At 34.4% G+C, this 5301-nt stretch overlaps 1 pseudogene; it reads right to left on the bottom strand.

Moving 5' to 3' along the window:
- Positions 1–1945: 1945 nt before the first annotated feature.
- On the bottom strand, positions 1946–4605 carry LOC145071050 (berberine bridge enzyme-like 21 pseudogene; annotated as a pseudogene).
- Positions 4606–5301: the final 696 nt, after the last annotated feature.

The raw sequence follows: 5301 nt of genomic DNA, 5'->3' as shown, positions 1-5301 counted from the left end.
ATGAATTGGTGAATGGTGATTCAAAAAACACTTTCATACTTTCGTTCATTGTTAATTGCAATTGTTTTTTTTTTCTTTTAGATACCATTTCGTAATTTATTTGTTCAAAAAAATCTAACTTCTAATCTAACTTCTAAGTTTGTTAATTGTCAATTGACAAAATTTTGTCAATATTGAATGTTAACAGTGATTTTTTTCACTTTTTAATTGTTTTGGGATTTTACAACAGTATATTTATTTATTTATTTATTTATTTTATTGTTTTAAACGTTTAATGTGAGATTATTTGAATGTTATTTATTTGTTTGATTATTTGATTGTTGTTTGTTTAAGAAATTAAAATCAAAAATGTTTTTATTCAAGCTTTTTAGAAAGAATGATAAAAAATAGTTGATGAAGATAACAAGCAACATAAGCATATAAGAGTTGATTTAAGTTAACTACTTGTTGATCCGGAAAAACGACCGGGTTTTCATGTGAATCAAAGAGGTGACTAAGGAGGTGATGTATTTAAGATTCTTCTATTTTCAGGTTAACAACTTGCACCACTATCATGTTGATGTATTTAAGGAGGTGATTGATATGCAGCTTCAAGAACGTAACCATCGTTTTGATGCAACCAACACAAAATTACTTCTTTGCATAGCTTGTTTATGCCTGCATGAGTCTTTCGAAGCCTTTGATTTAGATTAACTATTGGAAATGGCTCCCCTTTATCAGGAAGAGTTTCTAACAGAATATGATCTTCAAGTTCTTGAATTTGAACTTAAAAAATACAGTAACGATGTGCGAGAAGATGAACGATTTAATCAAATGAAGAGAATTGGAGAGCTTGCTAAAAAGATGGTTGAAGAACATTAACATATAATATATCATAAAGTTTATCTTCTCTTGAAACTTGCATTGATTACCCATTGCAACAACGGGGGGCGATGGTGGCACTGACAACCCCTGACTTTTCTGACCGTAGTGGAAAATTTTCCGAAAATTTTATTTTTTTTTACTACCGTATAACCCCGGACAACTCGATCCCACTATGAAATCATGCGCCCGCCCCTGATGAAACAAAATTGGTGATTAGTTTTTAAATGATAGTTTGATGTCATATATTGAAAAAAAAAAGTTTTAGAAAGTATTAGTAATGATACAACTAGGAAATTGTATCAAGGTATAAGACCGCATCGTGTATAATTGTAAGAAGTGAATTTATTTTTTTCTTTTGCTTATACGACTCGACTAGATTTCAACCTGCAATAGAATTTTTTTTTTTAATAATATTTATCTTTTTTATCGGCTTCATTTAAAATTATGAACCATGTAGTTGACGTTCTAGACTCCCCACTACTTCTTACCGCTCATTTTCGGTATTTTACTCTTCTACTTTTCTTACTGGCAATTGATACTGAAATTTTTTCGCCACATTCTTTACATGAAGTATATGCTCTCAATGTTTGTTTATTTTAACAATATATAAAGCGCAAGCCTTACACCTTTTATGTGCAACTTTATTGCCTCTAAAATAAGTTTAGGCATACACTCCTACTTATAATCTATTATAGACTAGAATTTCATACTACGACATTATTCTGTAATTTTGTATAGATGTACATTGAAATATAGACAAAAACAAGTTACCTTTATTCTTTAATTTTGACTTTAAATATTTGTGTGTTTGATATATAATATTTGTTGCACAATATATTAACGGATTGTGTTTAAAATGTCTTTTTCATTGTTATAAATTTCATTAAGTAATTTAAATCACAATTAAAAATATTTAAGGTTAAAGTTGAAGAGTAAAACTTTAAAAGGCAAATGTGAATATGATATAAATGTAATATGTTGGACATCGTCAAAAGTAGTCCCTATCATTAATACAGGTCGTCATTTCTTAGTTTCGTTTTGCCTTATTTTTATGGGAATTTGGTGGTATTAGCGTTATACATAAAAGAAATCACTTTTTACGATACCTGTTAATTTATTCGTTGAACCTTATAGACTTCTAGCTATTCCATTTCAAGACAACTGTATATACACAACTAGACATCTATATATACATACACACAAGTTCCTACATCTTAGATCTATATTTCTCCATCAGGTGTATATATAATCGTCAATCTTGGACACATCGATGTGCTTTCCAAACAAAGCAGGGAAACTTTGTTCATTCATGTTGTATATATAATCATCAAACCTGAACACATCTTTGTGCTTTCTCGGCATAGTAGGGATACTATGTTCATTTATGTTATAGATATAATCGTCATTCATGGCCACATCGGTGTGCTTTCAAGGCTTATTATGGATACTTTGTTCATTCCTGTTGTATATATAATCGTCAGTCCTAGACACATCCTTGTGCTTTCCAAGCAGAATAGGGATACTTTGTTCATTCCTGTTGTATATATAATCGTCAGCCATGGATACATCGGTGTGCTTTCCAGGCAGAGTAGGGATACTTTGCTCATTCCTGTTGTATATATAATCATCAGATTTTGACACACCGTTGTGCTTTCTAGGCAGAGTAGCTATACTCTGTTCCTTTCTATTGTATATATAATCGTCATTCATAGACACATGAGCGTACTTTCCAGGCAGAGTAGGAATAGTATGTTCATTCCTATTGTATATATAATCGTCAGTCATGGACACATCCGCATGCTTTCCAGGCAGAGTAGGGATACTATGTTCATTCCTGTTGTATATATAATCGTTAGTCATGGACACATCGGTGTGCTCTCCAGGCAAAGTAGCGATACTCTGTTCATTTCCGTTGTATATATAGTCGTCAGTCTTGAACACATCGGTGTGCTGTTCTGGCAAAGTAGGGATACTCTGTTTATTCCTGCTATATATATAATCGTTAGTCATGGACACATCAGTGTGCTTTCCTGGAGGAGAAGGGATACTTTGTTCATTCCCGTTATATATATAATCGTCAATCGTGGATACATAGTTGTGTTTTCCATGCTTTCCAGGCAGAACAGGGATACTTTGTTCATTCCTGAAGAAATTTTCTGGATCTACAGCCGTCTTCACCTTCATCAATCTATCAAAATTCTTCTTGAAATATTTCTCCCCGTAAACCTTGCCGGAGTTAAACCCATCACCTTTATTCACACCAATATCTAAATCTCTGTAATTCAAGAATGCGCTTCTTGGATTCTTCGCTACATAGTTAGTCATGAATTCATACATAACCCTGCTCTGATTCATGTTGTTTTCAGTTACTTTCGCATCACTCTCCTGCCAACTCAATGAATACTGCACCTTGAACAGGTTTCCGGCACGGTGAGGAAATGGAGTTGCGTCTGCCGGAATTTCATTCATTCTCCCGCCGTAAGGGTTGAAAACCATACCAATTTTACCAAGTTCACCCAACTTGTTGAATATGGACGTTAATGCTTGCGTTGGTATAGGGGTTTGTACGTAATCAGACTTTCGTTTCAAAAACTTAACAACATCAGTATGCCGATCGATGAGGATATCTAGCTTTGTCTTGTTGTAATCGAAGTTTGACCAAAAAAGAGTGGATTGAATCCAACTTACTTCAAAGCAATCTTCTTTCTTCAATCCTAGTTCCGGGAAGCTTTTACTCATTAAACCCATCAACCTGGTGGAATCACCCAAGAAAAGGGCCATAAATGTAGCCTGGGCAGTTTTCTTGTTTTTCTCCGTCGTCGGCTGTAGTAAAACTCTAATAAACAAATCTTTGTCGATTGTAGACATAACCGACTGCCATTTAAAAACGATGTCTACCGCTTTTTCTTCCGCCGTTTTCGTTACCCTGAAAACAGTATTAACTTTCGGCACCGGAACTAGTTTCACGGTGAAGGATAATACGACACCAAAACTGGAGCCACCGCCGCCGCGTATGGCCCAAAAAAGATCCTCACCCATGGCTTTCCTGTCCAAAAGCCGACCTTTAACATCGACGATCTTGGCATCAATCACATGATCAACAGTCAACCCGTATTTTCGAATCATGGTGCCATAACCAGCGCCGCTTATGTGTCCACCAATACCGAGTGTCGGACATGCTCCGGCCGGGAACCCATGCACCTTACTCTTTTCCCAAATCCGATAATACAATTCACCCAAATGAGCTCCGGCTTGGACCACCGCAGTTTCGGTGCCGACATTAATATCAATTGCACGGAGGTTAAGCATGTCAATTATCATGAACTGAGTTTTTTCAGACGAGGTGTAGGAGACTCCTTCGTAATCATGTCCTCCGCTGCGAATCCTAATCTGGATATTGAGTTTTTTGGCGCAGATGACGGCAGCTTGCACGTGATTTTCTTTTTTTGGAGTGATAATGATGGCAGGCTTGGGTGTGGAGGTGGTATTGTAACGGAAGTTTTTGATGTGTTCTGTTAGAACTTTGGTATAGGCGGAGGAGTTAGCGGCGGAGCTGTAAACGACTGAAGAGAATGTTTTGTCAGGTTGAGGGGATGATGTTGGAAGGCATTCGAGAAAGGATTTGTAGAGGGAATTAGGATCGGAGGGCCCTTTTGGTAGTGAAAAGCAAGGACAACAACAAATGAAAAACAATAGGGAAAAAAGGATAATCGATGACATGATTTCGTCTTGTTTTAGAAGAAGGTGATGACTAATATTTATAGTAGTGAAAAATTGCTAAAGAACTCTCTCTATTTCATATCAACATTTCGGTAAAAAAAAATTGTTTATATTATTTTGTATGAAAATAATATTTTTGTACGATTTTTTTTCTTTGTTTTATAAGTTATATAATACAAGTTTTGTAGCATGATTTAAAAATTATATTCTAATAATGTTAATAAATATTTTTCAAATCCTTGATATTTGATATATTGACACACAATTGGAATTTTGTTGACATCCTTTCATGTTTCTGTGATTTACAATGTTTTGAAAGGTATTATATAGTATATACTACAATTATATGTTTATAAATAATCCCTCATGTCATTCATTATTTCTTGATTTTTGTTGTTCATAATTTAAACACAAATTTCAGTATTGATTTTAACATTTGGTTTTTTAAATACAAAACATGAAATTTCATACATACAATTATATAATCTATAATAACTATTTTTTTAATATGTATTTCCATCCATACATAAGCAAACTTTGTTTTGGGTTTTTTAGGTCCATAGAAAGTAATTTCTGGCCATCTGTTGGTGTTTGGCGATAGAAAGCATATCATAATTTGCATGTGATTGGTAAACCTGATTAAATATTGTATGAACCTCGTTATACTGATCTGCCGGTATTTGGCAGTGTTTGGCAAATATTGACACTGGTTCTATT

Source organism: Lactuca serriola, chromosome 8 (genome assembly GCF_051521515.1).
Source record: "Lactuca serriola cultivar US96UC23 chromosome 8, Lser_US96UC23_V15, whole genome shotgun sequence".
NCBI classification, from domain to species: domain Eukaryota; kingdom Viridiplantae; phylum Streptophyta; class Magnoliopsida; order Asterales; family Asteraceae; genus Lactuca; species Lactuca serriola.
The sequence above is the reverse complement of the archived record's forward strand: the minus strand, read 5'-3'. Positions and strand labels throughout refer to the sequence as shown.